The 27928-nt window shown below is 40.9% G+C and overlaps 1 long non-coding RNA gene across 1 annotated transcript; it reads right to left on the bottom strand.

The window, feature by feature from the left end:
* On the bottom strand, positions 1 to 27909 carry LOC123755041 (uncharacterized). Its single transcript, XR_006772463.2, has 3 exons — positions 27691 to 27909; positions 11989 to 12145; positions 1 to 4242 (listed from the first exon to the last, which is right to left on the bottom strand). It is a non-coding gene; the product is annotated as an uncharacterized lncRNA (long non-coding RNA).
* Between the last annotated feature and the right edge of the window lie 19 nt (positions 27910 to 27928).

The raw sequence follows: 27928 nt of genomic DNA, 5'->3' as shown, positions 1-27928 counted from the left end.
TGAAAAGAAACATAAGAAATATTGAGAAAATTCGTGTTAGAATTATTAATCTTACTTTTTCGGTCATATTTAATAATATATGTCTACAGGACTGCTACCAAAATATACTAGTATATATACAGCCAAAATACAAGTCATAAATACACCACCGCCTAAGTAAGACAATAATGAGTAACAGTGGGCCAGCCAGAGGCTTAGGCCCGCCGCAGGAATATCCCCCTCACAAAACCTAATTACCAGAACTGCTCTACTAAGCTTAGAAAGTAGGATTTTGTATATACAGTACTTTCACTGTTTCCTTGGAAATTAGTACGTCTTTCACAACATTACCATATTATATTGATAACATGAATGGCGACGTTTTACTGATGTGTGACAGTCTTCTTGTTAGATAAGTTTACTAAGTCAGTTGAGGTTAAAATTGAAAACAAATTTAGCATTTTTGAATCAAACACAAATATCTTTCAATGTACAAAAAAATCTTCAAGATACAATATTCGTTATGGAAAATTAGTTTGTTAGGGAACGATGATAGAGCGAAGGTTATAGAGCACACGATAGAGCGAGGGTTGGGGGGGGGGGGACAGGAGAGAGGGAGAGGGAGAGAAAGAGAAAGAGGCGCGTGGCTTGAATTTCCCCTGGCCGGCCAGCCCGCCAACTGACCGTCTTCCTGGAGCTTTAATTTCAAATCTTGGGTGATGGCTTCCCTCCCTCCCTCTTTCCATCCCACCTCTCTGGGGATTTACACGCTTAATGGGCTTCTGTTGGAAATCTAAGCATAGAAGTTGCATTCATGACAACAGTGTTTCATGTTACGTTCTTTGAAAATCTAATTTCGTTTGTTTCTTATGTCTATTCATCAGTTTGTATACTTCAGTCATATCGCCTGCAGGAAAAAATAGGTAAGTTAACACAGGAGAAATTACATGAGGCACTAAAAACCTCATGTCACTGGAACACCAGAAACGGGGTGACATGATCACTACATTAAACATTCTCAGAGAGGTTAATGGCAGGTAAAAGTAACCGATTAAGCCATATGTAGATATTGGAAAACGTTTTCTCAGTGTCAGAGTCGTAATGAAGTGGAATAACATGGAAAGTGAAGTAGAGGCGTAAAGCTCATCCCCATGTAAACACAATCGCGCGCACGCACGCACACACACACACGCTGACTCCATACACAGTTTCAAATGTAGATATGATAGAGCCCAATAGGCTCAGGAATCTGTACACCAGTTGAGAGGCGGGACCAAAGAGCCAGAACTCAACCCCCGCAAACACAACTAGATGAGTACAACTAGGTGAGTACACAACACACACACAAACACTTTCACACACACACATACACACACACACACAAAGGGCCTGGTAGCCTGGTGGATAGCGTGCAGGACTCGTAATTTTGTGGCGCGGGTTAGCCTGTTACATAGCAGTAAATAGGTACCTTGGAGTTAGTCAGCTGTCACGGGCTGCTTCCTGGGGTGTGTGTGGTGTGGAGAAAAAAAAGTAGTTAGTAAACAGTTGATTGACAGTTGAGAGGCGGGCCGAAGAGCAAAGCTCAACCCCCGCAAACACAACTAGGTGAATACACACACACACACACACGGGGGGGAATTGACAGGGTGAACAAGGATGGATTATTTAACACGGGTGGCACACGCACAAAGGGACACAGGTGGAAGCTGAGTACCCAGATGAGCCACAGAGACATTAGAAAGAACTTTTTCAGTGTCAGAGTAGTTAGTAAATGGAATGCATTAGGAAGTGATGTGGTGGAGCCTGACTCCATACACAGTTTCAAATGTTGATATGATAGATCCCAGTAGGCTCAGTAATCTGTACACCGGTTGATTGACAGTTGAGAGGCGGGACCAAAGAGCCGAAACTCAACCTCCACAAGCACAACTAGATGAGTACACACACGCACGCGCGCGACAAGATGGCAACATTCGTGACAGACCAGAATAAAGTTTGCGGGTGCCGGAGTTTAGGTGACTACCCTTCAGCACTGTACAAAGCAATGAATGGGAGGTGTGGGGGAGGAGGGTGCAACACGCCCCACTGGCCTCCACTGCCTGGTTCACTACACTGCCTCTCAATGACCAACACGCTCCTCGCCCTCAAGCCAGCCGCTGGGACGCCTCACACAACTTTCTGAGTCACGCTCATGGGCGTACAGAAGAGACATGGTAGTGAGGTCCTTCTCTTCTCCAATAATTTGTGGAATTATTCGCCACGAATAATTGTAATTTTTTTAACATTTAGTCTTATGAGATATGGCACAGTGGCTTAGCATTCGGGACTGTGTATACACCTCTACTTCCTGTCTTCAGTGTTATCCCTCACACTGAAAAAAAAAAATCCTTTTTATTTATTTTTTTATCTCCTTGCCTTGTATGGGCGTTCAGTTTCCCGTTCTCTCCACTTGCCTTGGTCACACATTTTTTCAGGTAGCCTACTTCTTGACTATCGTTTCTCTCCTCATAAGATATACATTTATTTTTGTCTCCCCTCATAGTTTAGACTAGATGGTAAATCTCTGGACTTTCTTAATTTTTTTTTTGTACTTACAAATATGATTTTGCCGAAATCGTGCTCCTGTTCATGGACTCCTGATGTTTACTGGCCTTGTGTGACCTCAGTAACCTCATTGTGTTTGCGAGGTCAACTTCATCTGCTGGGCCAGCAATCTCAGAGGTAACTCACCCGTGTGCTTACAGCATGGGCATCAGTTACACCTTGTAATTAACTCTTTGTGGTCCTTAAGATCATTCCACCCATTCATGACTCTTCGCACAATTGGTTTATCCATGTTGAAGTTTCTACTTTTTGTTAAATTAAATAAGTATCCTCTGATCCTAGATGTGCCAGAAGTGATTTGTCAATAAACATTCCTTGGTTTCAACAGTCGAAGGTTATCGACACGGAATATGTCGAGAAGTGTATTGGGCTTCTCGATGCATATACAGTGAGGGTTTAATTTATTTCTATACTATATTTAGTTCTAAAGTAAGCTTACTGCTTGAGCAGTAAGCTGTTGTGGCGGCCTTAATCCCCGCTTCTCAGAGGTTTATAAGCCTTAAGCCTAAGAACACAATATCCACAACAAGAGCCTGCATACTACATACCCGTGTGTCATTACCTGAGGAATAATGAGGCTAATTTATGAAACGTATACTAAGGTCCTCCGGAGCACTGGCATCATACACTTCCCAGCGAGGTACACAGCCTCAAACCATATGACGGCGTAGTTCATACACACGCACAGCCTATCCTCCAACACTATTAGTACTTATAGCAACTATTTGGTCAAACCTGCAAAGCTGGACTGTTGAGCCTTCTAAAAAGTTCACGTTTTGTATTACTGAATTAGCCCTAATGGCATCCTAAGAAAATGGAAAAGTAACTAAAGAAACTAGCGTAATCTGTCCAAGCAATCTTAGGCCAAATGTAGAATATGTGCTACTCTAGGCCTAGGACTGTTTAATTTGTGTTGTGACCCTCTACACAACTAATAGTATATTAGGTGGATATAAATAAGATGTTGGATATATCCCATCAAGATGTAAAATAAGTTAAGATAAGAACTGACTGTGTAAGAGAACTGTGGAACGGTGGTACAATAATGAATTGGTTTAAGGTCTACAGGAACTTGCTACAATTTGTCCCATACATTCAATACGTGTGTGTGTGTGTGTGTACCTAGCTGTGCTTGCGGGGGTTAAGCTCTGGCTCTTTGGTCAAGCCTCGCGTGTGTTTGTGTGTGTGTGTGTGTGTGAGCGCAATCACGAGCAAGCGCATACAAGCCCCTATGTCCATGACTAAGTTCCCATATTCACGGTGCAAACAGAAACACGCGTACTGACAGAGTTCCAGCACAGGTACATCCACTAACAAGACAAAAAGATTCCGTGGGGGGTGCAGGGGTTTAGGAAAAAGTGGGTGTTGTGTCAGGGTGAGCGAGCCACTTGCTGGCTGGGTGTATTGTGTAGACACTGGTGGCGGTCGGGAGAGGGAGAGGGGGAGGGTGTTGGATCCTTCAGCCTCTCCAACACGTGCACCACCACGCAACACTCACCCTGGGAACTCTCAGGCAACACTACCCGCAGGTAATACCACTCTCACACCCCACTCACAGGCAACACCCCTCTCGTTGGCAACACTCCTCTCGCTGGCAACACCCCACTCGCTGGCAACACTCCTCTCGCTGGCAACACCTCACAACACAACATTCCACCACTGCAATAACAACAATGACTTACATTAATCTTCAGAGACTTCAATAAGATAACACATTGTCGTATATATGTAGGTACAGGCAAACCTTAAGTATACTCCCCCCCCCCATGTAAACCTTGAAAGAGCAAAGCAAGCCTTTGAAAGAGCAAAGCAAGCTGCGTCTTGGATACAAGAAGTGAGAGTATCTTTACTCTTCAGATACAGATACCTCTGTATCTTCAACTCAACCTTACTGTGGGAGTGAGTTTCGTGATCTTCAACCTTACTGTGGGAGTGAACTTCGTGATCTTCAACCTTACCGTGGGTTACGCCCACCTTAACCACCATTTTGAGCCATCCTGTGAATCAAACTTGGTGGGGGCATTCGAGCGAGAGGGAAAAATGCTGTTTTTATGTCTGAGTGCACGTGACGCGCACGCACACGCATGCACACACATACCCCCCACCCTCCCCCCATACATACACACATACGTACGCACGAATGTATACATAAACACACACGCACGCACTCTCGGACACAAACATTCAAAACGTGGTTGTGGTGAACAAATGATAAGAAAACACTTTAACTGTTGGATTAACGTTCGACACTGCAAGCACATCTATGTCAGTATGTAGGTCAATATAATCCCCCCTCCTCCCTCCATACACACACACACACACACACACACACACACACACACACACACACACACACACACACACACACACACACACACACACACAGGGTCTGGTAGCTGAGTGGACAGCGCACAGGACTCGTAATCGTGTGGCCCGGATTCGATTACCAGACTAGGCGGAAACAGATTTGCAGAGTTTCTTTCACCCTGAATGCCACTGTTACCTAGCAGTAAATAGGTAACTGGGAGTTAGACAGCTGTTACGGGCTGCTTCTTCGGTGTGTGTGGAAAAAAAATGAGTTAGTAGTTAATAACAAGTTGATTGACAGTTGAGAGGCGGGCCGAAAGAGCAGAGCTCAACCCCCGCAAGCGCAACTAGGTAAATACAACTAGGTGAATATATTTAAGTGAGCACCCCGCTCGATGTTTCCCTCCCAACGGCCCCTCCCAGGGACTTTTAAATTCAAACTCGGGAGGCGCAGGCCAAGGAAACCTACCAGGAGGGAGGCGTCCATATGTGGGGGGCTGGAGGGGGTGGGGGGGTCGGTTATGGGTGTTCGGGGAGGAGGGATGCTGTGTGGTGGGTTGCTAGGGGTGGTGGGGAAGGTCTTCTCCTGGCCGACGGCTGGGTGGTGGGTTGGGCAGTGGGGGATGATGGGATTTATATATATACTGTATATATATATATATATATATATATATATATATATATATATATATATATATATATATATATATGTAATATATATATTAGAGAGAGAGAGAGAGAGAGAGAGAGAGAGAGAGAGAGAGAGAGAGAGAGAGAGAGAGAGAGAGAGAGAGAGAGAGAGAGAGAGAGAGAGAGAGAGAGAGAGAGAGAGAGAGAGAGAGAGAAAGAGAGAGAGAGAGAGAGAGAGAGAGAGAGAGAGAGAGAGAGAGAGAGAGAGAGAGAGAGAGAGAGAGAGAGAGAGAGAGAGAGAGAGAGAGAGAGAGAGAGAGAGAGAGAGAGAGAGAGAGAGAGAGAGAGAGAGAGAGAGAGAGAGAGAGAGAGAGAGAGAGAGAGAGAGAGAGAGAGAGAGAGAGAGAGAGAGAGAGAGAGAGAGAGAGAGAGAGAGAGAGAGACTCTTCTTATAAATAAATAAATGTTTATTCATATACATACATTCAAAATGAGTTACAAACTGAATGTTGGGTTTCTAGATAGAACTAGTATATACTATGTCTAAAGCCACTAATACGCACACTGTTTCAGGCAACACCTCACATCTTTCTCACACCTCTCAGTCACGCCCATGAGTTGTGAAACATGAGACGTTTCCACTACTCAGAGCTGCAATCTCAAAATCTCTATGCGACTCTAACTCCTCTTATGATCAGAAAACACACCCAAAATAAAAATTGTAACAGTTTCAGTGTTTAGTTGTAAAGTATAGCTTTCCTTTGTTATGGGTAGGCAATTGAATATCACTGTATGCACCTGTAATTTAACACGCTCCTGTGAGAAGAGGGTAGGGACTTCTGTTTCAGTGAAAAGGCACAGGTGTTGACTCAGTAATGTGGTGAACAGCTTGCGCTGGTACACCCTGGATGCATCACCAGGATATCCTCAGGAACACGAGACATCCTGGTTGATCCAGCACTTCTTGCAGGAGCAGGATATTGGGGATTGTTAAGTTTATTTTTGATTGTATTGCAATCCTCAGTTCTGATCTTTCTCGTCAGTTTAGTGTCACCAGCAAGCATTGATAAAAATGAGCTTACTTTCTCTGTGGTGCACCAGTATGTGTATAATAGTTCCATTCAACATTTCAAATGGTGCATCCCTCACAGAAACGTATGTAAACGTTTTGCTCAAATTAATCACTTGTACTGATCCTTTCCCATTAGGTAAACTTATAATTTCTTCTTTCCATAAAGGGTCCCCTTCACCAAACTCAGCACTCTTTCCATTACACCACCACCAGCCTGCTGCTCTGTTTACATAGGAGTCGCTTGTGAGGAAAAATGACGAAAACTGTTAATCTGCTGAATTTCAAACCTTTTATTAAAACCAGATATTTTTTTTTACAAATTCGGAGCGTTTGTAAATTGCATATAGAAAGGTTAGTGTAGAGTCCTTATATCTAAAAATGTGCAATTACATCTGTAGACTAAAACTACAGATAAAATTAAGACATAAATCACAGGACAAAAAACAATAATCGAGACTACTTTTAGAAGGTCGATTGAGTCCCATATTCCCATTGAAATACAAATTGAGAGGATTCCCTTTCCCAGTGATGTAGGATAACTTAGAGAGCTGTGATGGTGTGGCATTTCCCGTGGCAGCTCTCCAGAGGGATTTGGTGGCTTCGATTGCCCAGATAAGTCGAACTTACACTTATCCACTTTTTTTTTCTTGTCGTTTGTCGACCTATTTTCTTTTCAACAACCGATTATGTGAGGTTTTTATTTTCTAATTGACATGTCTTGTGAATTTATATATAAATTTAAATGAATTTATATATATATATATATATATATATATATATATATATATATATATATATATATATATATATATATATATATATATATATATATATTCTGAGATCATTGTGTGACTAACTTTTGCTACCGTCACCCAAAGCATGGCTGTATGATGAACACAGATATAACATAACTTGTTGAACACAAGTGTAAATTGTTTAGCCAGTTCATTCAGCCGTTACGTGACTAACCATTCCGCCACGGCCCAGTAGATGGGTCAGAGCTCCATAAATAAACTAATTAATCTATTTGTTTACTTTATAAGGTTGCTGGGTGCACATCCTAGCTCTCATTTCTTCCCTTTTTCCTTCTCATTCCTCTAACGATAACATTCTTCTCCTGCTCCCTCTACGATAACATTACTACACTGCTCCCCATAACGATAATATATTCCTCCCCTGCTCCCCATAACGATAATATATTCCTCCCCTGCTCCCCCTACGATAACATTCCTACACTGCACATCCTACGATAACATTCCTACACTGCTCACCCTACGATAACATGCATACCCTGCTCCACCTACGATAACATTCCTTCACTGCTCACCCTTACGATAGCATTCCTCTCCTCCTCCTTCCCCCCTCCCAGTTCTCGAGATAAGATTCCTCCTCTGCGATAACATTCCTCTCCAGCTCCCCTACGATAACATTCCTTCACTGCTCCCCCCTACAATAACATTTACATTATGGTTAAGAATAACAGCATCACTCCTGGTTGTCTCCACATCCGGACACCTCACAATCATCCGGACACCTCACGATCATCCGGACACCTCATAATCATCCGGACACCTCACAATCATCCGGACACCTCACAATCATCCGGAGATCTTTCTGTCAAATATCCTTTACGTTGATGTGAAATGATAATAACAGCTTACGACTTTTACCGGAACCTTAGGTAAATACATAAAGAACAGTATTTTACTCTATATTTTATTTATTTATCTACCATCGTTGTTTTCCCCATGGAAATTTTTTTTTAACGCAAGAATTATAAACGGAATAATCATGTATTAAAATATCATATTAGATATTGTAATCCTCTTGAATTACTCATTTGTCTTTAATGGGGGGGGGGGGGGGAGTAGAAATAGCCTAAGCTACTCTATCCCTTTGAAATGTATTTTCTTGTCTTAGTAAACATACTTGAACTTGTCTTTAATGATATACTGTATTGCTACAGCTCTGGGCTTGAATTTCAAAATAGAAACTCAGGTGTGGCGATGGAGGGAGGCGGAGGAAGGGCAGGCGAGGGAGGCGGAGGAAGGGCAGGCGAGGGAGGCGGAGGGAAGGCAGGCGAGGGAGGCGGAGGGAAGGCAGGCGAGGGAGGAGGAGGGAAGGCAGGCGAGGGAGGCAGAGGGAAGGCAGGCGAGGGAGGCGGAGGGAAGGCAGGCGAGGGAGGAGGAGGGAAGGCAGGCGAGGGAGGCGGAGGGAAGGCAGGCGAGGGAGGCGGAGGGAAGGCAGGCGAGGGAGGCGGAGGGAAGGCAGGTGAGGGAGGCAGAGGGAAGGCAGGCGAGGGAGGCGGAGGAAGGGCAGGCGAGGGAGGCGCAGGGAAGGCAGGCGAGGGAGGAGGAGGGAAGGCAGGCGAGGGAGGAGGACGGAAGGCAGGTAAGGGAGGAGGAGGAAGGGCAGGCGAGGGAGTAGGAGGGAGAACAGAGTCCCCCCCCCCCCAAAAAAAAAAAAAAAAAAAAAACAAGACTAGTGAGCCGCTCACACGCTTCATGGAGGGAAGCTAGCAGCTAGCAGCCCTCGTCACTATAATTTGCTTTGTGCTCATTGAGCGCCAGTAGGCTACCACATCAAACTTACTTCCTTGCTTAAGTTTGCTTTGGGTACTCCAGATACCGGGGAGATATCGTATTATACCAAAAAAATGCTACAAGGTTCACTATAGCTACACCTGTAGACCCTCACGCCTTACCTATCACTGACAAAGGGAACGGGAAGCCTAGCTCTTCATGACCGGCCTACTTTATTGTACTTGCTGCCTTATAATTGAACTATTCTAACTTTCAAATTCTTCTTCCAATCTAGCTTTAAGAATTGTGTGTGTGTGTGTTGCCTGGAATTTCTTGAGCCCTCTTGAATTTATTTTATCACGAATATATTTATTTAACTATTTATAAATAGTTCAAAGTATTTATAAATAAATAGTTTGTCAATTTTAAACTATTTCGTGCTTGTGCATAGTTTAAATAACTTATAATGCGTTTAATACCTATCCCCCTTGCTGTAAACGGTGGTGCTGTCAGTAACTACCTATCCCGCTCATATAATAGGCTCTGGAGCTTAGCCGCAATATTCGCATAGCTAAACACGTTACCGCATTAAAATGTGGATATTAATAATGCTCGTGGTGCTAAAATCCAAGAAAATTGTGGTAATTTTGATGTTTAATCCCGAACAGAGTTCTGAATTGAATAGTAAACTCTCGGAGCATAGGCCTACCCTGAGGCAGTGTATGGGACCACTGCTCCCAATATGGCATCACTGAGCACACAAGCCGCCTTACCAGTTTAGGAATTTATTTGTATTTATTTATTTTTAATCTAATTAGGTGGAAGGTGAACTTTGCATCATCCATTTAATGTAATGTAGTTTTTCTTATGTTTTTTTCTGCTTATATTTTGTGCGACACTATGTATTATATATTAACAGGACTAGTGAAGTATATGATCAGTATATAATGTTTCAATTTTTGTCTACATTAAAAATATATATTCTTTTTTTGTTAACTATACAATTCTACACAGGGATCTTGAAGAAAGTTTCAAGATCCGCGCCCTGAGACAGACAGATTGTGGTGTGATACGGCTTTATTCTGTCATAAAAATGTGAGGGATCAGACTAGGCCTATTGAACTGTTGTGGCTTCTCGGGGATCTGCTTGTCACCTGCTAATATGGATGTATGATATACCTGCTTACTCCTCTCCCTCCCCTCACTACCTGCACCCACACGTCTGGCCATCTCCTCACCTACTGCACTTTGGCCTTGCCCGCACCTTCATTACATACTGGGATCACTCACACTCTCACTTCATTACACTGGCTTTACTACGCACTCCTCTCATCCTCACTGCTATGACCCACACCCTCACTACACACTGTTATGATCCACACCCCTCACTATACACTATCAGCCACACCCTCACTACACACTGCTATGATCCACACCCCTCACTATACACTATCAGCCACACCCTCACTACACACTGTTCTCATCCTCAACATCCTTGCCCGAAACGCTATGCGTACTAGTGGCTTTAGGTATGTATGTACTAGATCTTCAATGTATGTACCTTTAGCTGAATAAAAAATCTAAATCTAAATCTAAAATCACTACGTACCCTACCCACACCCATTCTAGCCACTGGCAACTATGGCGTTACCCTCACTATCCACCCCTAAGCTATTTTCACTCAGACCCATAAACTGTCCTCACCCACCTGCTGGTGAAATAACGTACGCGTGTGGTAAATGCATTAGCGGTTCCATGTTTCAGCGCCTCCAACAGTAGTTTGGTCTCTAACAGTGACGTGTGTGTAATACGCCAGAGAGAGTGAGAGAGAGAGAGAGAGAGAGAGAGAGAGAGGGAGTGAGTGAGAGAGAGAGAGAGAGAGAGGGAGTGAGTGAGAGAGAGAGAGAGGGAGTGAGAGTGAGAGTGAGAGAGAGAGAGAGAGAGAGAGAGAGAGAGAGAGAGAGAGAGAGAGAGAGAGAGAGAGAGAGAGAGAGAGAGAGAGAGAGAGAGAGAGAGAGAGAGAGAGAGAGAGAGAGAGACAGAGACAGACAGACAGACAGACAGACAGACAGACAGACAGACAGACAGACAGACAGACAGACAGACAGACAGACAGACAGACAGACAGACAGACAGACAGGCAGACAGATCCAAAGTAGGTAATGCATTTGTATTACTAATTGCATAACTAGCCACAAAACTTAGCTAAATGAACTATGAGGCTACAGTACGATTCCGTCTTCAGTAAACCCCTAAAACACTAAAAATTGATAACCCAAACGAATTCTCATGTAAAAACAACTGAGATAGCACCACTCCATAAAGGAGGGAATAAAGCAGAGGCAATTAGACCTATATCACTAACATCATACAGCATAACAATCTTTGAAAGAGTGCTAAGAAGAAAGATCACAAGAAAACATGGAATCACAGCATCTCAATCATTCTTGTATGAAGAAATTGAGGACCATCGTACATATATTGACGTAAAGGGCAATTAGAAAGTAGAAATCGGTACTACTGAATTTGGACAAACCGGAAAGGGTTTTTGTACTGAAGTTTGCAAACAAAACTTAACCTAACCTAACCTTCCTAGGCCTAATACACGCTATCTGAGGATTAATATAGCACATATATGTGGTATATTAGGCCTAGGAACATTTAAATATGGTTTTTAGCTTTATTTTTTCGGACTATAAAGTGAATAGTACCAAATTAAATCTAGCTGTCCATTACGTCTATGTATGTACGACGGTGCACATATTTACAAAAAGTGCTATCTGAACAGGAGGATGATTCGTATATCAGGTGTAACCACGATACATTAGTGTGTGTATTCTCTGAGATGTGTACTACAGTATTAATCATACAAACCAAGATTGTGGTTGTGTGATGGGAGGGGTGGTGGGACACGGCTGCCACATTTACCGGAGCCTGGCGTTATTATTGTGTAGTGGTAGGCAGGCCTGGCCTTAGGCTACCACCATGCGTCTCCAGCCTTCGGTCTTCCCCGCACGCTTCGTTTTACTCTCTGAAATTAAATCAAGCGAAAAAGCATATTGATTCTGCAGCTTAAAGGAAGAAAAATATGTAGCATTCATATTCTGAAACTTATCCAAACAGGTGAAATGTATGATTTTTATGAGCAAATCATAATTTTTTACAAATCAACGGAAAAAAAGCAGCGACTTCGTACGGAGGTTATCGTTCGCGTCCGTTGTCTTCAAGCAAACGGTATTCCGAGTCTTTTGGTTTATAGATGAAAAGAAGTGAATGCTTGTCTCTCAACCCTTGCCCAGGGGTAATAATTGTTGACCCACCGTCGCTTACGTCTGTAAAGGGGTAAATCTTGACCCCCCTTCTCTCCAACCAACCACTGATTAAGTAGACTGCGTTCGCTTACAGTAGGCCTACACTGCATGGGTTTTCCCCTTACCTACTACTGCCCCAGTTCACATTGCTGCTGCTGTCACTATAACTATGAATGTACGAACAAGCCTGAATGGTCCCCAGGACTATATGCAACTGAAAACTCACACCCCAGAAGTGACTCGAACCCATACTGCCAGGAGCACACTGCTGGCGTACAGGATCCCTTAACCGCTCGACCAACACTAGTATATATATAAATTAATGTATATATATAAAACTTGCATTACGGGTTATTCATTCCCGTGCCGCCTTTTGGGTGGCTTAATCTTCATCAATCAATCAATCTATAACTTGTAGTTGTTTCATGTGCATTTAAGATGTTTATTGTCTTATGTCTATTAGTTTTAACGAGAATCTTTTTAAATTTCAATATTCTGTCCATTCGTATTATAGGATTTTATTCAAAATAGTGAAAAAAAACGAAAATCTGTACCCTTCTTTATCTTCAGCCATATTATATTTTGATTGTATCAATGTTTTGCTTCCAGTTGTGTTGCGAGTATTGGACCTCCTTGCAGGCATGAGCTCCACAAGGAGTAACACTGTGTGACCTGATATTCTGAAGAGAACCACTGGCAACACTCGTAATGGGCAACACTAATTCTACTATATAATGAATTTTCTAATAATTGTCTTCATACTGTGTTGTTGTGATTACTACTTAAACATTTTCAATAACCACAAAATTAATATAAGTGCTGCTGTTGTTTCTGCAATGACCATCATCACTAATACTAGTGTTGCTGTTGCTACTAAAGCCACCATCACTTATAGCACTGCTACTACAACCAGAATCACTAAAGATAGGCTGCTACTGCTGCTGTTGGTTTTGTGTTGAGGCCTATCAACCGCGGGAGGGTTATTAAGGCCGGCACAATAGCTTACTGACCAACCAGCCAGTACATTTGTCCTGGACTCAGTTCCGAACTAAAGAAAACTCAGTGCAAATACACCAAGAAGCAGAATACACACACACACACACACACACACACACACACACACACGCACACGCACACACACACACACACACACACACACACACACACACACACACACACACACACACACACACACACACACAAGGGAGTACCTAAACAACAGGAAGCAGAGTTATTGTGAGGGGTGAAAACTCAGACTGGCGTGTTGTCACCAGCGCAGTCCCACAGGGTTCTGTATTCAGACCTACCCTGTTTCTGATATACAGTACGTGAATGATCTTCCAGAAGGTATAGACTCATTCCTCTCAATGTTTGCTCATGATGCAAAAATTATGAGAAGGATTAAGACAGAGAAGGACAGCAAGAGGCTACAGGATGACCTGGACAAACTGAAGGAATGGTCCAACAAATGGCTACTAGAGTTTAGTAACTATTTGTGCAAAGTGATGAAGATAGGCGAGCAAGTGAAATGTGATGAAGATAGGCATAGGGAGCAGGAGGCTAAACATAAGTAAATCTGGGGGTTGATATCAAACCAGACCTGTCCCCCTGAAGCCACATCAAAAGGATAACATCAGCGGCGTAGGCAAGGCTGACGAACATAAGAACTGCCTTCAGAAACTTGTGTAAGGAATCACTCAGAACCTTGTATACCTCATATATCGGACCAATACTAGAATATGCGGCTCCAGCGTGGAGTCCCCATCTAGTCAAACACAAAACGAAGTTAGAAAAGGTTCAGAGGAACGCCACCAGGCTAGTCTCCGAGCTGAGAGGAATGAGCTATGAGGAAAGATTACTGGAACTGAACCTCACGACACTGAAAAACAGAAGAGTTAGGAGAGACATGATCACTACCTACAAAATTCTCAGAGGAATTGACAGGGTAGATAAAGATAAACTGTTTAACACGGGTGGTACGCTAACAAGGGACACAGGTGGAAACTTGAGTTCACAAATGAGCCACAGGGACGTTAGAAAGAAATTTTTCAGTGTCAGAGTAGTTGACAAGTGGAATGCATTAGGCAGCGATGTGGTGGAAGCAAACGCCATACATAGTTTCAAATGTAGATATGATAGATCCCAGTAGGCTCAGGAATCTGTACACCAGTTGATTGACAGTTGAGAGGCGGGACCAAAGAACCAGAGCTCAACCCCCGCAAGCACAACTAGGTGAGTATACACACAGTGTGTGTATTCTGTATATATCCCTACAGCTGCTGCTACTACGACAACCATTACTAATAGTACTGCTAGACTCATTTCTGTTGGTACTATAATTACCATCATCACTCATATTACTACTGCTGTTACACTGGTAAGGGGTGCATAATAAATAACTACTGCTGATGCCACCACCCACCAACACAAAGATTGCTGTTAATGTTGGTATTGAGACCACCATATTACCATTTATGTACCTACTATCACAGATGCTGCTAGAAAGAACAGTAATATTGATAAATTTTTTGGAGTGATATACTTCATTAATGTGTGACTTGAAGCATCGGTGCGAGTACTCTGATAGTAATAGCGATTCTTAATATTATAGAAATTCACTTACTCATGACATATCAATGAACTAGAAACAGATACAAAAAAAAAAGTGACTCCAAGCACAATTTCTAGAACCATAATTGTTCACTTATGTTGGGATTTGCTCCCGGAACCGAGTACTGGAACCGGTTATTCAGTGCCGAGTATGTGTGTGTGTATTATTCATTTGGGTGAGTGGATGCTTATGTTTACATTTTTAACGTAGGCATGATGCGCCAAGAGGTAGAGGTGGGGCTCTCTCCGATCTCCTTGTTGCGCCTCCAGATAAGAAGAATTATTAGGAGTTAGCGATATGCCAATATGACTTTACGGCACATGGAAGGGATATGAAAACATGGAACCGATATATGAAGACAAGCAGCTGGGATATTAGGACGGATGGACAGAACGGTGCCCAACATCTTGCGACCGTTGGGGATCGAGCACCGACCTAGCTACACCGACCAATCCAAGTGGATGGACATTTTTCCCCCCCCCCTCCAGATCAATAATTTATCAATCAGTTTTAGAAAATTAACTGACAAGTGTAATTTAGTAGAAACAGGACTCCGGCAGGAGCAGAGACGCTAGGCTTGACTGTCCGTCCTGTGTCCACGATCACTCATTACAAGACCACAGCCATTCGTCCTCTCTGCTCTCCTACCCTAGTCTCATTTTTTTGGCCAGGTTGTCGGGGATGGGGGGGGGGAGGCAGGGGGTAGGGAGACTGTGTCACCTCTGACGGGGAAATATGACAAGTGAAACCCGTGTCCAGGACGAAGAATTAATCTTGTGTGTGACTCTTTTACCCCCCAACAGAATGGCAGGTATGTTTGGGTCCAAGAGTTGGTTGTGGGGTACATGGAGCGTGGCGGGGGCTGGAGGGTTACCCCCGCTGGGTATAATAATCAACGTCACGGACCTTTGACGGTGAGTTGGTTTGCATGCAGGTAGAAGCGTCTGATTATAGGGCTCCAATGATACAGTTCCATTCCACAAGATTGTATTCAAGTAGGTTGGGCGGCGTGAGCAATAAACAGTCATGCACTTTACTGTGAAAGTCAAGTTGAGGCACCAATGTAATGTAACACGAACTGGTTTACATTTTCTGTACTATTTACTACAATAGATTAAAAGTCAGCAAATAATATTAATAATGATAATAATAATAAGTCTCGTCCTCATCACACACTCAGACTTTGGCAAAGCACTCAGGAGAGTGTGAAAGACTTGGTGTAAATTCTTTGCATAAATTTCACAAATGTGTGTTTTTATCCTATTATGTTTGTGAGAAGACATTACCATTATTTAATAATGATAATAAATGTTTCATATAATTTTGTATTATAACTTGAAATACCGTAATGTTTACCCTGTAAACATAATACAAATTCGTCTAGATAAACTAGTAAGTTGGTCCAAATATATAAACTGAGTAATATTATAGATAAATGTAAAATAGTACTTACCAGAAACCAAATCAAGAAGGCAGGGTTTTGAATGAACAACATTGAGCTTACGAGGGTAGAAATAGCCCACGCTACTCTATCCATTCGAGATGTACTTCCTTTTCTCATTAAAATTACTTGAACTTGAACTTAAACATAGAGCTTATGAATGTTATAGATAAAATTACTTCAGTTATTTTTAGTATTTAATATTTGCTACTAGTTCAGTGGTCAGGCGAAGCTGGACTATAAAAAAGGCCTTTCAATATCAAGTAGCCTCGTTTGGATTGAATGATGAAAGACGCTGTGGGCCTCCTTCAGTGCTCTTGAGATACTTTTTATTCCTCGACATGCAACACACGAAAGGCAGGCAACGGCCTACTTCTTCATGAGTTCAAGTGAACTCTCAGTGTATGTGCGCACTACATATCTTCCGGTAAATATATCAAAGCGTACACCTCCCGGTAGATAACATCTCCCGGTAAGGGTATCAAGAAATATACCTCCCGGTAAACTTATCAAGAAGTACACCTCCCGGTAAACTTACCAAGAAGTACACCTCCCGGTAAGCGTAGATCCTCTTTTCTGAGAAACGTGTATTTTCCTTGTGTTCTGGTTTTCATTTTCCTATTATAATTTCATTATTAATTTCATTGCGGATTTTAGCCTGAAAATCACGCGTTTTTTTCCTGAAGCTAATGTTCTAAAGTTCCTTCTCCATGTAGTTCTCCTGTTCAGAAGGCTCTACGTCGCCTGTACCAGCATAAAAATCATGACGTTATAGTGACGTGACACATCTCGTGCACACCATATAATAAAAAAGAACATCTTATCTCTTGTTTTCGTTAGGGTGGACGTGTTTCCAAAGTAACGACGACGTAAAAGGGGTACGCACTCTTTTCCCCAGGTTTTAGACCCTATGCCTTCACCGTGTTCGGTGTGTTTGATAAGACCGCGAAGTAATTGACCGTGTACAATGCGATTCAAAAGTAGTTCTTGGCCATGAAGTAACAACAATCTCGTATACTAGGAGAATGTTTCATTTTCAGAAGAGGCTTTCTGGGAGTCCCAAGTCCCGCAAATGATGCAGTTTGGCTATAAAATAATTATTATTATTAATGTTGGGAGAACGGAAGAGGAGATGGCGGTGGGTTTGGTTATACTGTATATCCCCCCTGTCGTAGCTGCTCTCTCACGCCTCGTTGACCAATAAAGCCGCTAACACACACGCATACAAAGAATTTACATTTTTCTCATTTGCATACTGTAGGGTTCAGATCGGAGGGTCGCTGCTTCGATATGACTTTAGATACCATGACGGGGGCGATTAATTATATATATTTTTAATACTGGAGGATGTATTTATTAACGTATATATGTATGTCCCGCATATGAACTTTATTCTTGTATATAAGCTTATTTCTCCGACGTGAAAATGTATTAAATATATCTCCCATACAGCAAATTACAAGTATATTGTTGAAACTTCGATGTAAGTCGAAGATGATGAACTTACAGATTAATGTGGAGATGAAATATATATATATATATATATATATATATATATATATATATATATATATATATATATATATATATATATATATTTATATATATATATATATATATATATATATATTATATATATATCCCATCCCTTCCCCTTTCTCTTGCTTTCCTTTATTCTCCCGTTCCTCTCTCTCTCTTTCCTTCTCATCTCTCCCTATTCTTCATTTCTCCCTCCCTCCTACTTCCCTTCTCTCTGCTGTCCTCATTAGCATCACCATGTGAAGGTTGTCTTGTCAACTCTGTCATGTTCCAGAGTAGTATTACAAAAAAGTTGTGATTAGAGAGTTTTTTATGGAAGGATTGAATTGCTGTTGTCATGGCTTATGCGGGAGCAGCCAGGCATACTGCTGACAAAACCTTAATGTGTCTTTTGTGAGCGTACAGGTGTAAAGTCTGTGTGGGTAAAGTCTGTGTGGGTAAAGTCTATATGGGTAAAGTCTGTGTGGGTAAAGTCTATGTGGGTACAGTCTGTGTGGGAAAAATCTGTGGGAGTAAATTCTGTGAGGCTGATTCAGATTTTTTTTTGTTGAAAAGGTCATATGTAACACAAACAAGGAGCAACGGCTGTAAGCTCAGCAAGCCACAATGTAGGACTGAAAACAAGAGATGCTTTTTCACAAACAGGGTTATGAACCCATAGAACCGCCTACCCGCCGAAGTCGTAAACGCCAAAAACGTTGTTAAATTTTAAAGTCCAGCTGGAAAAAATCATCAGGGCAAATGGGGGTGGGGGGGGGGGGGTCCGTTGACAAGCCGCCAGCTTCCTGTCCTCGTCGAGGCCACTAAAGTGTTAATGGCCTCCAGATAATTCAGGTAAACTTATCGCATAAAATGCAAAATATGTAACAGGAGCAGGCTAAGCTACGATAAACATGAGTCTGGGTCACCCTGGAACCATGCCCAACAAGTAAGAGAAACAGTCACAGCACCAACAACCATGCGCCTGGAACCATGCCCAACAAGTAAGAGAAACAGGCAAAGCACCAACAACCATGCACCTGGAACCATGCCCAACAAGTAAGAGAAACAGACACAGCACCAACAACCATGCACCTGGAACCATGCCCAACAAGTAAGAGAAACAGGCACAGCACCAACAACCATGCGCCTGGAACCATGCCCAACAAGTAAGAGAAACAGGCACAGCACCAACAACCATGCGCCTGGAACCATGCCCAACAAGTAAGAGAAACAGGCACAGCACCAACAAACATGCGCCTGGAACCATGCCCAACAAGTCTCCACTGGCTCTCCCAACCGCTCGTGAATCAAACCATTCATCACAACCTTGGCCGCCGCTCGCGGACGTGCTCATCTATATGTTTGTCTTCCCCCCCTGTACACATCTGACCTCCCAACACATGTTTTTTGTCTTGACTTTGTATTTTTTAAAATTTATCGATTTATTGAGAAGGAAGGTTTTCACACACTTGACAAAAATGAATTGTATGCTTATCAAGTCATTAATGAATGATTAATTATTGGACTATTGATCTATTTCCTCTTACATAAAGCTGCTCATTTTATCGGATAAACTGCTAAATGCAGACTTCTTCGATTCCAACACTAACTCCTTATATGGTATGAAAATGACTCCAGGTGCAGTATGTAACCTTGTAGGAGCCTCGCCTCCCACGTGCGCGGTTGCCAGTTGATATATATATATATTCATGGACAACACCATGCACATTTAACACATATATAACATTTCCTTTGATACAACACGCAGAGCAAAGCAATATGTATCCCATCATCGTGTGAATACTTCAGATACTTAATTATGCACCGACAAAATATTGGAATTATTCTACACAACGTGGCAATGAGCAGTCTGCCAAACGGTCATGAAAAACGTCCGAAGCTCACTAAACTACAAGCCATGTAAGGCATTCTTGTTATATAATTATAGTTTAACTTGTTTTCCCTTATTTAAACCCTATAGATAATCCAAGAGAGCTAGGCTTATTGCATGTTAACTACTTACCAGAGGGGAGCGTTGCTAGTTATGTCGTTGTGAAGGGGGTCATGATGTTAACTAGTGCATGCTCTATATAAGTAACCCCAATGTGTTCCTTCGTCGTGGTGCCACACATTCCTATTTGCTATTTGTGCCTATCGTGGTGCCTATTTGTTACTTTTGTATACTTGAATCTAAAATTATTAGCACGAGTGTGTTTTGTCGTGCATTTGTAAATTTGTGGGTGTATTCTTTTAATGTACATGATCATTCATACATTTGATTTAAAACGTACACATTACATATATAATTGATATAATTTAATTATAAATAATATGTAATGTTATTACATATTATGTAATATTATTACAAAATATGTAATATTATTACAAAATATGTAATATTATTACAAAATATGTAATGTTATTATATATTATTCAAAACATACTATTCAATATTATCTTGAATATTATTTAAATATTTAAAACGTGTAGCTAAAAATTAACATAAAATTTCGTTTTCATAATTTTCGTGTGTAATGTATTTGTTTATGTGTGTGAATTTTTACTTTAGGTTTGAATACAATACTTGACTAGCTTACTTAGTTGTCTACAGTAAAGGATTAGGCTTTATCGAGCCGCTTCATGCAGGTCGGCGTTCAATTCCCGATCGTCCAAGTGGTTAGGCACCATTCCTTACCCCCGTCCCAACCCAAATCCTTATCCTGATTTGATTGATTGATAAAGCTTAAGCCATCCAAGAGGTGACACGGACATGAATAGCCCGCTTATCCTGACTCCTTCCCTGCGCTATATAGTCGTAATGGCTTGGCGCTTTTCCCCTGATAGTTCCCTTACCTTTTGCTGCTATAGTAGGCTACTTGGTTCGTTTAGGCCTCCCGATGTTTTATTTAGTGCTTGTCCAACTTGCCCTTAAAATTGTGAATGTAGAATCTCCTATTCCCATAGGAGTACTTTCTTATATCTCTTTAACTCATATGTGTTTTCAACTTTGTCCTGTTCGAAAAAATTTGTCTTGGTTTCCACTTGGTCTCTGACGTTGTGATCTTATCTGATCCTCTGATCTAGTGATGCTGCAGCTGTTTTTCCTAAACCCTGTCTTCAGAGATTAGCAATCGACTAGCGTATCGTGTTCCTGGGCAAAAATACTTAACAAAACAAATATCATACTAAATCATCTAGGTCCTACCTTGCATATTTTCCCATCTCCCGTTAATTTACACAGCTCTTTGATAAAAACATATATATATTTTGCATATAATATATCCTGCCTTTATCTAGTCTTAGAAAACTTAAAAAAAACAAAAAAAATATAGATAATTTAGATAATAGATAAATAGATAATTTCCTAACCCGGCCTTACTTTTAAGTAGCATTTACCAAGTATAGGAGTTACCGCAGAGAGGATTGCTCAATCATAAATTAAGGCATCATTGTGAATGAATACGGAGTGTACAAGGTGGGAGGCCTCGCCCGTGCACACACACACACTCATGCTGGCCTGGTTTTCACAGACCAGCTATTGTGCCGTCCAGTGCAAGTAAATATGATTAGCATTTTGCCCATTTTCTACACGGATCTTCTGCGGCAAATTCTCTGGGATTTTGTTTTCTTGTGTGTATTCAAGTGTGTAGGATTTCTGCTCATAGAGCGCGGAGTTCTCTAATTGCAATATAATGTGACTCTATCATAATTAAATGCGTTTCCAAGAAGTGAAATGCACTGAAAGAGAAAGTCTTGGAAGCCACCTCTATTTATAATTTTAATTAGTTAAACAACAAGTACGGATTTGACGAATCAATACGTCTAGGTTAGCTGAGCTGTCATCGATTGATTGATTGATTGATTGATTGATGAAGATTAAGCCACTTAAGAGGTGACACAGGCATGAGTAGCCCGTAAATACAGAGCTGTCATCTCCCTGGATTTTACGGGCTATTCATGTCCGTGCCACCTCTTGGGTGGCTTAATCTTTATCAATCAATCAATCTCCCTGGATTCTATTCGCTCAGCCTTCTGAAACAGGGTTAATTTCCTATTTGACAACATATTCTTCGATATGTTTTACACCAGCAAATCCCGAGAGTCTTGATAGACTCCACTACCTTGATCCATGAACCATTACTGAGTATATGTATAGAATGCGTGCAATCTCATGTTCCAGATTTTGCTGGAACATGACCTGCCAATCGGTTAACTGCCAAGTACCCAATTACTGTTAGGTTAATAGGGGCGGATTGTTACAGATTATTGCCCGGTAAATCCTCCCTGGCCAGGACTCGAACCCATACCAAATCGCTCGCGCTTCATAAGTCTGCTGCTGTAATTTGCAGAAGCCTATCAACACTTATAACTATCTATTTCACTTTCACGCGAGGATCAACACTAGTTTGCTCATTTTGTGATAACACGATATGATTAGTGAGTGACGCAACCCTTTTCGGTATCCAGACAAAGGTAGTTATGTTATCAGGTAGAGGAAGGAGACAAGAGAGTCGTTGACGAGGATGGCCGTCGGCACTGTCTGAAGAAGAGGCGGGAGAGATTATATCACTTGACACAATACTCTCATTGTGGCTCATAAGACACCGCCGGTCGCAATAGTATTATTCAATTAGGAATTCCATTGTTATTCAGGCGTTGTGTAGCAGCGAGAGGCTACAGTGAACATTTGTAAACATTTTCAAAATAAACAGTTGCGATTTTTTCAATACTATTTTTGTAAATTATCGTAAATAATTAGATGTTAATTATAATGTGATGTTAAATGAGAACAACATTTATATCAAAGAAAAGCAAATGATAACATGCACTGCGTTTGATGAAAAAGTTGATATATAATAAACATAAAAACAACATTGCAGTTATTATATTACAAGCTGTTGGTTTGTAGGTCATGGTGTGGTGCTGGTCTTCCCGCCAATAGCTAGAAGTTTAGATTAACAACTTTCCCCACCACATTTCTGTTTTGTTATTAAGTTATTAAGTGGCAAGACACTCACCAGGCGTTCCGCGAGCGCTTTGTCATGCGTTCGTATCCTGGCCGGGGAGGATTTACTGGGCGCAAATCCTTAACTGTAGTCTCTTTTCAGTAAAATGGGTACAGCACTAAGTTGTAAAAAGGATTCTTCGTGGGGGTCGTATTCCAGGGACCTGCCCGAAACGCAACGCGTACTAGTGGCTGTACAAGAATGTAAGAACTCTTCTATATATATAAAAAAGTAATATACAATATAAAGATCAGATTTACATTAATTTACAGGGGAAAATACTACATCACGTTGAACTCCTCTCAGCACCTCACCCAGGAATGGACCACGAAACCAACTCCCTCCCTCTGCACACACACACACAGATTTGTAGGGTCTAATAATTGAAGCTCTGACGGCCCTCCAATAAAGCCCCCTAACAATACCTTAATTGCCCTAGTTCTAGTCAATACACCGGCAAAACAGGCTCGAGTAACGTAGAATCAACGTTATTAAGGTTTACTCACTATGCACCCACTGGGGCATCGCTTGCATCCACAGGCAGTTTGCTTTTACCATAAATTTGTCTCGTTCTGTTTCGTTGTCTAATATTAAATTATTTTTCTGAGCCAATATTGTCGAGTCATTTGTTAATTTTAAATACCTTGATTAAGTTCAGTCGCATTCTTCTCCATTCAAGATTGAGAAAGTTGTTCTTGTACATGGTACAGTGCCACATGAAAGTGTTCTTGTTTTGATACAGTGCCACATGAAAGACTGATTAAAAAAATAGAGTCTCATGGTATTGGGGGTGCTATATTAAGCTGGATTAGGGCATGGCTATACCAAAGGAAACAGAGAGTTAGTATAAATGGAATCAAGTCAGAGTGGGAAAATGTTGTAAGTGGAGTGCCTCAAGGCTCTGTCCTGGGACCTCTGTTGTTTATAATATATATAAATGATTTAGATTCAGGTTTGAGTAGCAACATTTGCAAATTTGCCGATGATACGAAAATCGGTAGGGAAATTAATTCGGAGGAGGACTCACTATCACTTCAAGTTGATCTAGATAGGGTTTTGAAATGGTCAAAGGATTGGCAGATGCAGTTTAATGCTGATAAATGTAAAGTTCTGAGGTTAGGTAATGATGATAGAGTTACAAGATACGAGCTAGATGGTGTTGTGATTGCGAAGTCGGATTGCGAAAGGGATCTGGGAGTTATGATTAGTAAGAATTTAAAACAAAAGGATCAATGCATAAATGTTCGTAATAAGGCAAATCGGACACTTGGATTTATTAATCGCAGCGTTAGTAACAAGACACCTGGTGTGGTTCTCAAGCTATATCTTGCTCTAGTTAGGCCCCATTTAGATTATGCAGTTCAGTTTTGGTCGCCATATTATAGAATGGATATAAATTCACTTGAACGTGTCCAGCGTAGGATGACTAAGTTAATTCCCCAAATTAGAAATCTTTCATATGAAGAAAGATTAACAAAGCTTAAGTTGCATTCACTGGAAAGGCGAAGAGTTAGGGGTGACATGATAGAGGTTTACAAGTGGATGAATGGACATAACCGGGGGGATATTAATAGGGTATTAAAAGTATCAACACAGGACAGAACACGAAACAATGGATATAAATTGGATAAGTTTAGATTTAGGAAAGACTTGGGTAAATACTGGTTCAGTAACAGGGTTGTTGATTTGTGGAACCAATTGCCGCGTAACATTGTGGAGGTGGGGTCCCTCGATTGTTTCAAGCACGGGTTGGACAAGTATATGAGTGGGATTGGGTGGTTATAGAATAGGAGCTGCCTCGTATGGGCCAATAGGCCTTCTGCAGTTACCTTTGTTCTTATGTTCTTATGTTCTTATGTTCATGGCGGGTTTCATGTGGTTTATTTTTATTCATCTTTATCATCGTTAAAAGTGCTAATCAAAACTGTATGCAATATAAGAAATATTAGTCCTTATGACGCAGCCCTTATTAAGGGTATAATGAGTTGTACAGTCAAGATAATTTTCTCAAAATGAAATGCTGAAGATCTCGCAAGTGAAATATATTTATTTTTTACGTACAATCTCGGTACACTGCTTACTTGGCTTTGAATCGCTACCTACTATCACTGCCAGGTCTCTTTCATCATCTATAATTAGGTCTGTTATAATTATTAGCTATAATTATTGACTGCTATACTGCTATAATTACTGCTAGCAATTAGCGTTAATTACTGCTATAATTAGGTCTTAGCCTTAATTTTCGTTTATTAGCTCATCTGAGAATTAACTTGATGTAACATTACTCCCTAGATTTGTGTCATCGGTGAATTTTATACTTGTTCAACATAAAACATTATTGATGTTATTTATATATATAAAGAACAAAACTGGTCGCAATATTAACCCCTGTGGCACGCCACTTGCTACATCCAGCTGTTCCGACGCTCTTCCATTTAAATCTACGTCATTATTAAACGGGTTCTGAAAATCAAATGCAATATATTTCCCCCTTGTTTAACCCTCTCATGCATTTGGACACTTCAGTCATGTTCCCCATTACTTCAGCGACGATGGAAGAATAGGTTCTCTAAAACGTATGCCTGGCCCCACGGCACGTGCCGAATCATCTGGAAAAACATGAATAGGAGTGAGCGAGCAGCGCGACAATATATGGACAGGAGCACCCGTTACCTGGCCGGACCTTGAGATGAGTCATAATGGCAGAGGATAATGCTGTCTGGTTAATCCTGTCTTGAATGGTTTCTTTTTCTTTTTCCTCGTTTTCTTCTTTCTGTCCATCGCATACGTTCATGAGATTTCTTTCTCAATCCTATATATTTATTTATGTCTTCAATTTAGTCTCTGCTCTTCTACTATAGCTTGCGAATATTTTGTTTGTAAGTATGCTTTCACGTGCATTATTCATAATTTCCAGTGAAGCTAAAAGCCGAAGCTAAATTTCGATCTATGATAATAATATTAAATGAGATATATTGCTACTTATGATGGTTCCGTTCCTGAGCCCTTGTGCGTGTGTGTAACCTTTTCCACCACCACTCACAGGATGGTTATGGGGTGCACAATAAATAAACTAAACTGTTCATTGTTAACATCGAGCTACTTTAAGTAATAAACCAGTAATAAAATTATCTTTCAAATTTCTATTTAGTGAAAAAGCATGATTTGCTAGGGTATATATACCGAGGTGTATTTCAAAGTTCATATATACTAAGTTTCCTTAAAAACATGAACTTTGTTGATGATTACACATAACATGATTTACGCAACATTACGCACAGACGCCGGATGTACGATGACTCAATAGCGTGAGAGGGTGCATTCCACTCCCATGACGTGGACGCAGCTCAAGGTATGCTCCTAAGTTTCACTTCAAAGTTCACAGACTCTTAATCTTTAATTGAGCGTTGTCTCCTATAACTCCCCGTGTCATTATGAAACATCTCAATTTAACCGAGTATGATAATTACAGACAATTTAACCGAGTATGATAATTACAGACAATTTAACCGAGTATGATAATTACAGACAATTTAACCGAGTATGATAATTACAGACAATTTAACCGAGTATGATAATTACAGACAATTTAACCGAGTATGATAATTACAGACAATTTAACCGAGTATGATAATTACAGACAATTTAACCGAGTATGATAATTACAGACAATTTAACCGAGTATGATAATTACAGACAATTTAACCGAGTATGATAATTACAGACAATTTAACCGAGTATGATAATTACAGACAATGCCGATTTATCAATAGCCGAAACGCTGTGCGTACTAGCAGCTTTAGGCGTAGTATATACTTGCGTTATCTAGAAATACAACATTCTGCTTGTAACTCATTGTGTATGGAAGTACTATTCTCCTAAATCAAATTATTATCATCGTTATCAAATGTCTGCAGATAGCTTGTACTATTGAAACATGAATGAACAGGCTTGCTCAACGGACTCTGACCGGGCTACTATGGTCTCAACAATGTGGTCAGTATATGGTCTTTTTTACCCAACATCTCTCCACAGTACAGCGGTAACGGAGTACTGTAAATTCTCCCGGTTTAATAAACTTCTAAAGGCATTGTAGGATACATACTATACACACATATATATATAGTCTGTACTCAAAACAAAATTAAAATATCATAATCCAGTTAATACTGGTCTATATCAGTTGTAATGAGGTGAGAATTCTATTATCATTGTAAACAAATAATATGTAGTATCCCTTTGTGCAGGTAGAAAAGCATTTATCATCGTGAATGAAAAGGTACCGAATACCATTTTTGCAACCAAATAAGTTCTCATATTAGTAACGCTTCAACCAAAGAAATAGTCTTTTTTTTACTTATGCTTGGTAACGATATAAGTAGATAGATAGATACATACATATATACTTACATAGATAAATGGATAGATAGGTATATATATAGGAAGATAGATAGGTAGATAGATAGGGTGTAGATAGATAAAATAGGTGTACTTGTAGTAATAACATAGTTTTGCACCAATAAACCACACCACCTGCGGGTGTTGGGTGGTGGTGTGGTAGCGGTGGAGGCAGCTACGCCACAGCGCGGCGGCATCAACACCGCATCACATAAATTTAGTTACCGTGATGCAATAGTGTAACGGATAATACCTGCAACATTGAGAGTGCAACACTCATTTACTCACATATGAATGTGTATCTCATGAGCAGTGTGGTATACAACTTGCGGTTCTCGTAAGAGCGTTGGGATTAATGGGTAATGGTGTACTATCGTGAGAGATCGTTGAAATGAATCACGCTCTACACGAGCTGGTGGGAAGGTATGGTTCAAAACAAATAGTCTGCCACGTGTGTCATAGTATGAATTTAAGCAAACTTTACATTGTTTCGGCAGATAAGCTACACTCAGCTACCTTTAAGCAA

Source organism: Procambarus clarkii, chromosome 28 (assembly GCF_040958095.1).
Source record: "Procambarus clarkii isolate CNS0578487 chromosome 28, FALCON_Pclarkii_2.0, whole genome shotgun sequence".
NCBI classification, from domain to species: Eukaryota; Metazoa; Arthropoda; class Malacostraca; order Decapoda; family Cambaridae; genus Procambarus; species Procambarus clarkii.
Note: the sequence above shows the minus strand (reverse complement) of the source record. Positions and strands in the feature narration are given on the sequence as shown.